This window comes from Cupressus sempervirens, chromosome 3, assembly GCF_028749045.1.
Source record: "Cupressus sempervirens isolate cs-2001-9-10 chromosome 3, ASM2874904v1, whole genome shotgun sequence".
Lineage (NCBI taxonomy): Eukaryota > Viridiplantae > Streptophyta > Pinopsida > Cupressales > Cupressaceae > Cupressus > Cupressus sempervirens.
This window is the reverse complement of record NC_143120.1, coordinates 490,638,921-490,650,553: the sequence shown is the minus strand read 5'-3', so window position 1 is coordinate 490,650,553 and position 11,633 is coordinate 490,638,921.

Here is an 11,633-nt window from a genome sequence, read left to right as displayed (position 1 = left end):
GCCTATTTTAATTTTTAATTTTTTTTTATTAGACTACAGGAATCAGGTGCAACACGGCCCCCCTATAAACTGCAGTGCACCGGGTAAACTTTTTAACGTGACCGGTAGCGCTGGCGTGACACGCCCACTGGTACCACGGGGACGGGGGAGACTAGAACCCGTGACCAACCCCCTGCAACAAGGAAGATTTAGCCAACTGAGATAGGGCCCCCGCCCCAATGTGCCTATTTTAATTAATTAAATAAAATTATTTAATTAAATGGAGTACTTACTTCTAATTAATTAAACAAATTTATTTAATTAAATGGGAAGCCATTCCTAATTAATTAAATGAAGTTATTTAATTAAATAAGAAAAGTGTCTCTAATTAATTAAAGGATTATTTAATTAAATAGAAAAGGTAATTATGAGAGTATATCTCATTTTATTAAATTAAATATCTCACCAAAATCTCTCTTCAGTTCAAAAAGGGAAGTTTTCAGTTCACTATTGATCAAAAAGGAATTAAATTAGTTAACTCCTTATTCTTCTCAAATTGAATCAGTTAACTCCTTATTTTACTCAAATTAAATTAGTTAACTCCCTTTAATTTGGGAATCTTCCTTTATGACTGAACTTCGCCTTTAATCTTGACCGTTGATTGAAATTGATCTCAACCATTGATGAATTCTAGGAAAGTCTATTTAAGAGACCCTCATCTCTTCATTTTGGGGGAGGATGAATTAGAATTTGCATTGAATTGCTGTTGAAATTCATACTCACATTTGCTCACATTTTTGCATACATTTTGCATCCTTAGCTTAATTTCATTTAGCTTAATATGCATAGGTTAATCTAGTTTTGTTTCAATTGTTCCTAGATTAGAATGCATTTCTCATTCTAGATTAATCTGCACAATCATATAGATTAATTTCATTTCTTAAATCCTTCATTCTTAGAGGGTCTGGTTGCTTAAACACCTCAAATATGAGGATATCTAACAAGCAATTCCCTTTAGATAGAAGGCAACAGGTTGCCTTGCCGGCTGATTTCGGGATGAACAATCCAATGTTCATTCCAAGATGAATCCGCAAGTAATGACCATGTTGAAGTGTGTGTGTTAGCATAGGCCGCATATTCATGCATACAATAGTTAATGAAGTGAGATGAAAATTGACAATGAAATAGAATGATATGATAAGGAATGTACTTAAACGAAATGATAAGTGAAAATGAAATGATATGATAGGGAATGTACTTAAATGAAATGATATGATATGATATGAAATAAAATGAAATGAAAATGTGATGAAATTGTTTGAGATGCAAAGGCTCTGAGTTGGAATGTCAATTTTTGCAATTCAAAAGCCACTAAATGAATGGATGAAATGGAAAAATGAAGGAGATGGAAGATGAGAAAGAACGATGCAATGAATCAGATGAAAATGGAAGGTGGTTAAACAAGATTATTTGAGATTCAAAAGCCACGCAAGGCATCAAATGAGGTGGTGTAACCTGATAGTGATGAAAAGTGTCAGAGTGTCAAAGGCCACATAATGCAATAAGGGGAATGAAATGGTGATTACATGAAGTGTAATGCTGACGTGGATGGTATGAAGAAACAAAGTCCATAAGATTTGAGTGCTCAGAAGCTTGCTTTGAGGTTGATGTGGATGTTGTTGTCCATTTTGTGGAGAACCAGTCGTGAAATTGCTGAGTAATGTTGGTGAATTGTACCCTAATTTATTTCCAACCATTTGTTGTGCAAGGAACCCAAGATGAAAAATGCAAATTAGATGAATGAAACTAACTATCAATTTTTTAAAGAGATGCAAACTAATTGTCATCATAGAGCATGTGATAAAAGTGACTAAGTACAACCACCTCTAGCTCAACTATAATGATATGAATACTTTGTCACACCGAGAAGTACCACCAAAGAGGAACAATGTACCAGAAAAACATGACCATCACTAAGAAACATAAGCTATAGCCGCAGAATAATAAAAATAGGCACACCAACCAATCACATGTCAAAGAAAGGACCTCACCTAAGGTAGTGCACAAAATTGGTCGAGGTACACATGATGTTCCATCCGAGAGGAGGCTCTTATAAGTGGACACTAGTAATGTGTGAAACCAAAGGATCACATGAGTTAAAAAATGAAAAATGAACAAAATATCATGACTTTATCCTAGTACCTCTAGTTGAACACATCATCGAGGTACTAAAAGTGCATGATAGCATAGAAAACCATTATGTGTGAATGTGTGAACTAGGCATGCTTCCAGTTGTGTGCAACTGTATTGTGTTGTTGTTGTTTAGATCTACAAGGGAGGAACTTGTTGTACCTGGTGAATGGGAAGGCTTGGGATGTGTCAGCGGTGATTTAGCAATAGAATTCGGTGGTCAATGTGCATCGGCAAAAATTGGGGTGACTAGATGTCAAAGCTAAGGGTCAAATGCACCGAGTACCGGTGGGGCAGGATGCAGGGAGTGGATACGTGGAAAACTAGTACAAAATGGGCCTCGGGTGAATGATGGCTATAAGGAGGCAAATAGTATGATAATGAATCAAGGTGATGTGGGGAGTGAGACGTGATTATTGGAGATAGTGGGAAGTTATGGGAATCATGCAAGTGAAAGTATGTTGGGCTCACCAAATTAGTCACAACAGGAGGGTAATGTGAGCTAGGGAAGGTGGAGGAGGCAAGGGTAGAGAGCGAAGCATGTTAGGCAGACTTTCGAAGAGTGGGTGGATCAATTAGAACTCCAATTGTTAGTTTCAGTTATGGGCGAGACAAGTCAACCAGGAAAAAGGCCAATGCAACCCAAAGAGGTGGGGATGGAAGTAGAAGAAATGCCCCCATCAACTTTAATGATGTTATTCGAGACTGCAGCACAATAGGCATTGTAGGGAGCAGCGAATGACGAGCCAATGACACATGTAGAGCATAGTCTGTCTGAGAAGACGAAGAGTGTGTTGGGAGCAGAGGTGGAAGTGGGGGAAATAAAATCTCAAAAAAAATCTATAGGAGAAATTGCAAAGGATATGGGGGGTGTTAGTGGTGGTGAAGTAATGAGTGGGACGTGACAGTGGATTAGCCTCAGGATGCCAGAACGAGCATTTTCAATGTGGCAGAGCCATGGCTAGAGGTGGAGGACATCGATCAATCATCACGGGACGTGGAAGGATTACAAAAATGGTTGCCTATAGAGAGGGTGCAAATAGAGAACGCATAATAGGAGGTCACATTTTTACTAGGATTGATGGAGAAGGCTCAAGAGGATGGGGCACAAATAGAGGCAAAACAATTGCAGGCAACGATAGATGCAGAGCAGGCATGGGTGCAATCACTAGAGATGGAGTTGCATGTGGAACATGCATGAGTGGAGGGAAGCGATGCAAGAATGTGGGCCGAACGATCAAGGTCTAAGTGGTTGCAAGAATTAATGAAGATGGCATAGGTGGGTTTGGAGAGTGCGCAAAATGAGCTAGTGTTATTGCAGTCGCAGTTAGAGTCATTTAGGGAAGCGATCACGAAGGCAAACTCCTTGGAGTTGAAGTTGTAGGAGCGGTTAGCATTAAGTGAGGGGAAGGTGAGGCAACTGTAGGAATTTTTGGGCGAGGCAAAAGCAAACGTGGAACATTGGTGAATGATGACTAATCAAATGCAACAGGAGTGGGATATAGCCCAATGAGTGATCACTGCATAAGGGGTAAGCAAGTTGGTGGAGAAGGTGTTTGTGGAAATGCACCGAACTGCCAAAGTACACTGAGAAGCCATTTATTGGATGGGACATTATTATCAAGCATTCTCACATGAGGACCGATGAGAGACACAATTTATAGATAAAGAATTTACAAATTTGTTAAACGCGCAATTACGCGACAGAAGGTTTCCAATTCCTATGGAAGCAGTATGGACACGTAGGGGGTTGACACCGGGAGATTCTTTGTTTGGAGCTAGGCCAGAAGAGACACCATTAATCAGACACCCTGTTGTGCCACCTCCCCCAGGAGGCCTAAATAAATGATCCACTAGACATTGTTGGGATGTAACACAGTTAATGCTGTTGTAGGTGAATAAAAAGTTTGTGTTTGTTGCTGCGACAACTGATGTTGATTGTAATGCATTGTCATGTGTATTTTTGAAATATATTTGGATATTTTGTATTTTTTTGAATATTTAAATGTTTTTGGGATGTTTGGCAAATATCTGGGTGTTTTTGTGTTTTTTGCGATAAATGTTGGAATGGTTTAACTCTCGTAAAAATGGGAACAATACCATCCATAGAGTGAGGATAACCGTGATTGGTTAGCAAGAATGTCTGTATGCATATGAAGAACTAGTACAAACAATAATAATGCTAAGAGGACATTTCTCTAGGTGTGTGACGAGACAAGCATTCTTGAGACTTATGAAAAGGCATTTTGGGGCCCAAAAAAGGACACGTGGGTCTCAAGTATGCAAAATAGAACCTTGAAAAGGCATTTTATCTCGAGAAAGGCATGTTGGGGGCCCAAAAGACATTGGGGGTCTTGAAAAATGGTGAAACAAGGCTTATAAAAAGGCGTTTGGGCTGAAAAAGGTATTTGAGGAGCCTAAAAAGGCATTTTAGGGGCCTAAAAAAGGCGCTTTGGGCCTATAAGGTGTTGGAGGGGTCCAAAAAGGGTGCATGGGCCTTGAAGAAGGCACTAGAGGGGCCTAAAAAAGTTCTTTGCACCTAAAAAGGCACTGGAGGGATCCAAAAGGACACTTGGGCCTTGAAAAAGGCGCTATGGGCTTAAAAAAGGCGTTGGAGGGGTCTGAAAAAGGATGCATGGGCCTTGAAAAAAGGCACTAGAGGGGCCTACAAAAGGTGCTTTGGGCCTAAAAGGTGCTGGAGGGGTCCAAAAAGGATGTGTGGGCTTTGAAAAAGGCGTTAGAGGGGGAAGCCAATCTCGCACGCTTATGCCTACTTATTTTGTGCCTCTGGTTAAGTGAGGATGAAAGAGTTTGACCGATATCTGGGCTTTCAAGATAGCATTGACATATTTGTTGAAGGAGGCTAGACTAATCATGGCCACTGTGACTTAAATAAGACTAATTATTCATGGGGAATTGTTGCTCTTGTCAAGCGAAAGAAAATGGGGGCACCTCTTGCGCTATTCATGTTGTGCCAGATTTTCCAAAGTCCCAAGAAATGTTTCAGGACATTACCACACTTCTTCTTGATAGCAACGAGGCATATTGGGAGCTAATTTCTTGATGTATAGCCTTATTAAGGAATTGACAGGAATTGTAGGGTGTTGTTGATAGGAATTGCCCCCTTTTTAAATGTTTTTGTGAATTTTTTTGTTATTTTTATATGATTTTTGAATTTTTTTTGACATTTCGGACAATTTTTGAAGTTTTTAAAAATATTTTTGGACTTCTTTTTTAAATATAGTTTTATGGTATTTTTGGATAATTTTTGAATTTTTTTGGTAATTTTAAGCTTTTTTTTTTTTTTTAAATGGGCATTTTTGGATAATTTTTGAATTTTTTTGATAGTTTTAAGCTATCTTTGAATTTTTTTCACATTTTGGATAATTTTTGAATTTTTTTGATAGTTTTAAGCTATTTTTATTTTTTTTTAGCATATTTGGATAATTTTTGAATTTCTTTGATAATTTAAAGCTATTTTTGAATTTTTTTGATAGTTTTAAGCTATTTTTGAATTTTTTTTTTGGCATTTTTGGATAATTTTTGAATTGTTTTGATAGTTTTAAGCTATTCTTGGGTTGTTGGGGGTGAAACGGAGGATGTGAGCAAAATTTGGTGGAATACGGAGGTAACTAGGACCATGTGAGGCACCTAAAGAGGCAATAAAGGAGTTTATGATGCCAAATGGGTTGACTGAGGGCAAAAATAAATATTGGAGATCATTGGGCAAGGTGGATGGCAAAGATGTGCGTTGATTTTCCTACAATTCATGTCTATGGTATCTTAATACATAATCAAACTCCCTGTGTTGTTAAATTTGTGGTGCTCCCCAGTTGTTGCTATCATACTAGCTATTTCCACTGTTGTGTACATTCATTCAAGGAAAAGGGCTTTGATTTGCTTGTTATTGGTATTATTATTGCCGTTATGAGCTATGTTTCCATTGCTTTACTATTGCTGCCATACTGGTTATTTTTGCTGCTATGAATCCACTTTTGATGCCAAAATACCTCAAAACTGTAACCCCCAAATGTTTCTCAATGGGGTATGTGTGAAATTAATTCTAGATCGAATACCAGCCTGATAGACTACTCTAGTCCAGGCTATAAGCTTCTCAACCCCAGATAAACAAATAATTTTCTTCCAAATAATTCAACTGTAAATGCTACCCCTGTCTCTTATTCCTATCTTCTATTAATTGCAATGGGGAGCCACAAAGAACCAAAATTTGTCTAAGAGACAGAGAATCAACCATTCAACTATAGCCCCTTTTTCAACATTGAAGGCCTTGTGTTGGGCAAGGAAGTCCAAAAGCGCTATCTCTCGCCCCTTTTCAAACCAAAAGTGGCATTCTCACCAATTTTTATTTTTTCTTGTATTTTTGATATTTTTTGATTTTTTGGTGTTTTTGATTTTTTTTTTTGAGTTTTTTTAAAAATGTTTTTCTCAAAGTTTTTAGACATAAAACCATTTGAGATGGATGTTATTGATAGGTTCTGCTAATTCTACACCATCACAATCTGAAAGTCGATAGGTATTGGTCCCAAAGGATTCTGTGATAAGGTAAGGACCAATCCAATCGGCCTCCCATTTCCCTTTCTTTTCCCTTACTGCTTGGTTCTTGGGGTTTTCTTTGAGCACTAGGTCACCAATCTAAAAGACATGAGGTTTGACCCTTTTGTTGTAATGCCTTGATAATCTGTTTGGATACACTTTGAGATGTTCATGCGTTGTATGTTGATGTTCTTCTAACAACTCTAGTTGTTCTAGATAGGCCACTCTGTAATCCTCATCTGATAGGATGTCTCGAAGAGTAACTCTCAAGGAGGGTATCTTGTAGTGCCTGCCCCTAGTTCGCATTTTTGCTATCATTGTCAAATTCCTTAGGCTGATTTTATGCTTTGATTAGTTTTAGAGATACTAGATTTGTAATATTATGATATTATTTCATGACTTTGATTACAAATGTATCAGTTATTATTGCTTAGTTGATTTCATTCATGTGTTGTTAATGATATTTTAATGATCATAGTTAGTAAATGTGGTTTCTTTTATAAAAATGTTAACATGATGTCTTTAATGATGATTATGTTGTATTGATAGAGATGCATTATTATATGTATGCATTTGATATTAGACTTGTGATTTTTATGATACTTACCCCATACTTGCATGTGTATGGTGTGCGTGTTTATTTTATCTTTCTGTCTGATGTGTTTGATGTGGTTAAGGGAGGGAGTCATAGTCACCTACTAGTCGGGATCTACACGATGAACCACTCCTCGCCATTGTCTATTTAGTTTAGATATATTATATACATGTACATGCTCGTCTTTTATGTAGGATGCAGGTACCGGGCATTGACTTCCCTGAATTGCCAGGATGAGCGTGCCCTATTACAAATACTCAAATGGTGAGAATGGGAAGATAATTATTAGGTCCAATCCTAGCCATAGCCTAAAATACTTGTCCTGCAAGGAGGACTCATAACAGACTGTCTACCCTTTTTTTTAAAAACCTGTGAGTATTTTGTGCGTATGTTGTTTTGTGAGTCTTTGATGAATTTTCTGTTAATTAAGTCTAATTAAAAGATTAAATTAATGATTTAATTTAATGAAAATTATTATGACTTTTTGAATATTTAATTATATTTAATTAATTGAGAAATTAATTAAATAAAAAGAGTTGAATTCGAAGATAAAAGTTATAAGAATAAATTTAGAACGTGATAATATTTATTTAATTTAATAATAATATATTTAGAGTTCATTTTTAAATAAATGCTAAATATTATTGTTATTTAAGTTAATAAATATTTATCAAATTAAACGTTCAAAAATAAATTAAAAAGTGAAAAGATATTAAATTATGAAAATGATTTAAGTTTGCATGAATGAGTTTAAAATATAAGAAATTAATTAAAAGATAAAATATGTGCACTTGATCAAGATATTTTAATAAAGTGCGCATGAGATTAAAATTATAAATTAACTTTAAAGCAAAGTCAAGTGGAAAGTTAAATAAAGTAATTTAATGATTCACTTAACGTGCATGAAAGGAATAATAAAAGAATATCTTAATTAAAAAGGAAATTAATTGTGCATGAACGAATTAATAATTATAATTTTTGAGTTGTGGAGACAGAAACCCTAAAAAGTAATTAGATTCTATATTAGGGGTTTTCGGGTCATTATTGCACAGACAGGTTTCAGGGAACACACTTTTGGAATGGGAACAAAGAAATCTTTGGAAGTTTTGAAGGGTTCGGATTAGCAAGGGTTTCACCAGATTGTTAGCATTAGATCAAGGTAGGGTTTGTGAACCATTGTAGAAATACTTTTGGATCTCTGTCTTCTTCGTGCTTGTTGAAAACTATTTCTCAAATTTTGTTGTATGATCTTGCCACCCTTCGTTCTGAATCTTTTGCTATTTGATTTCATCTGTGAATCCGGATTGAAACAACCATTTAGAAAACCTCGTTCTACATGTGAAAGAAATTAGCATTAAATCGAGATTAGGGTTTGAAATAAAAAGAAGATTTTAGTTTGAAATTCAAATTGTGAGAATCATTTCTCTATCAGATCCTATTTGTTATATTAAGATTAAAGTAAAAAATAAAAAAATAAAAAAAAAAGTAAAACAAAATGAAAATATTTATTTAAAGTATTATTATAGAAATTTTAAATAAAATAAAACAAGATTTATTTATAATTGGAAATATATTTAAAAGTTTATTTTAAATTAAATAAAACAAGATTTATATATAATTGGAAATATATTTAAAAAGTTTATTTTAAATAAAATAAAATTGAATTAATAAATAATGGCAGTTATATTTTAAAAGTTTTATTTTAATAAATTCGGGAGTGGGGTCGAAAAAAGGGTCACACGGCTTGGCTTTTATAGCCGGCGACATTAAAGCCTGCGACAACCTTTAAGGCTGGCCGCACGGCTCCTTTAAAAAGGGGCTACCAGTATAATGGGGCCTTATTAAAGTTAGTTTAATAAAAACTTTTAAGTTAATTTTCTTTGTTTTTTTTTTATAATATTAATATTTTTAATTAAAAGGTTTCAATATAATTATTAATAAGATTTTAATAATTCTATTTAAATAATATTTGATAAAAAAAAAAGTTTATGTTATTATTTATTAATATAAATAGTAATGCATTTATTTTAGTTAATTTTTTTATTAATAAAATTAATGACAATTTTATTAATTATTTATAACTAATAATTATTGAGATATTAACATAAATATTTAGTTGATATTCTTTAATTAATTTAATAAAACAAAAGAGTTTGATTAAATTTAATTAATGATGAATTTGTTTAATAAAAAAAAAAAGGATAATTATTAATAAGATTAGTTATATAAATATTAATTAACTTAATTAAATATAATTTTAATTAAGATTAATTAAGTAATTGATTATATAATTATTGAACTATTAATGATTTTGTTTTTAATGAAGTTTGACGGACTAAAGATTATTCTTTTAGGAAACTGACTTAGAATCAATAAGGATAAAATTCAGACTAAGAACGGGCTAATATGTAAAGAAGATCTTTGAGACTTGTTTACTTGAAATATACATTGAAAACAAAATTGAAACCTTATTGTTTAATTTTCTTTCAATCCAACCCAACTGTTAGATTATTTGTTTCTATGTGTTATTTTTTGGAATTTTTGGTGTTGATTAGATGTCGACTAGTCTAGGATGTACACCAAAGGTTTTGTGAGATTTCTTTGATACCATTTATGTGGCTGGATGTTATGATGTGTTTTGTGATTCATATTGGAGATTATATTTATGAGATTTACTTATGGAGCTTTTATGTGTTCTTGGATGGGAGAACCATCTTGTTATCAGGTTGCTTGTTAAGGAACCAAATTTGATCATTATGAGTGTTGTGGTATGGGACACAACTGTGGATTTTTGTTCTTAGGAGAGGTTGTCTAGGTACATGACTTTGGGAGTGGTTTGCAATAGGGGTTCGGGACCCAAAGTGGTCAGTGCCAGGGTAACCTAATGCAAGTTATGTAATAAGTGATAATCTAGTAATTAAAATTTATGGGGGGGGGGGGGGGAACACACTAAAAAGATAAGTTAAAGATTTGATCCACCCATGCCTTGAGTGCTTGTATAGACTAAGGATGGGAATGAGATGAGTGCCTCGTCTTCTTGAGAGGGCTTTCTGGTTTCCATATGTGTGATGTTGAGGGTTCGGGGTTCAGAGTAACCAGTCCAGGGTAACTCAACGCTTGAGGGTCTGGGGTCTATTAAGAGATCAGTCCAAGGTAACTCAAGAAGCCATGTGATGACACTCCCTAGTATGTAGCCTGAGTCTCCTCTGTAGATTATGTGTACCTCTGGTGGTGTATCTATTGTTGATGTGTTTATGGTGGTTATTACTTTCATTGATGATGATTGGCGATTCTTGGATTATGTACTTTTGACATATGATTCTTGACTTGAGGTGGATATCTTTCGTTAACTTTATCTTATGATCTTGGTATTTGTTTATACTTGGTTCGTGTATGATGTTTGGTTATGTGGTGTTGGTATTGGATTGAGTGTTCTATTCTTTCTAGATTATTTTATCTTCTTGAGTAGCATGTGTTACCTTTGAGGTAGTTTTGGCTATTAGGGGTACCTTGCCTAGGAATGTTTTTTGTTTGATTGTCGTATGTGGATCGCTCATTATCTTCCTTGCACGGTGGGAGTGGAAGCCTGACTAGGTAACCACGCGGTCGGGAGGTAGTGCCTTCTTACCATTTGGGTTCCCCTCACATTGCCAACTGTTGGATGTTCATTGCAGAAGATGTACCTTTATCATTCTTATCTCAGAGACTTCTTTTCTGATGATGTATATATGTTATCATGTATTCTGATGTATTGTATCTATTTTCACATACCCTGCGACATGTGCAGTGGATGTTATTTAGTGGACGTACATTCATTGTATTAGTATACTTATGTATTTGCTTATGCTATTATGTATTTTTTATTTCTTTATGTTCATGAGACATTGTACTTGAAACTTAAACTAATTAATTTAAAATTATTAAATGTGATTCAACGTAAAGGAGCCCTTGAGGAATTGAAACTATATCTGTAATTGCAAATGTGTATTTGATGCGTATGTTCTTATTGCTTCCGCATTAATGTTATCTTGATGTTGTTTAAACTTCAAAAAAAAAAAGTTCAGTAAACATTGTAACATGTTAGGTTTATTTCTCTTGGGTTCCTGAGCGGGGCATTACATATTTCAACCTCTAAAGGGAGAATGGCTTCACAACCATAAACCAAAGAGAAGGGTGTCACACTTGTAGGCATCCTGAAACTCGTCCTATAGGCCCAAAGGGTGGGGTTCAATTGTAAATGCCAATCCCTTCTAGTATCATTGACGATTCTCTTGAGGATGTTGATGATAGTTTTGTTGGCAGCTTCTACTTGGCC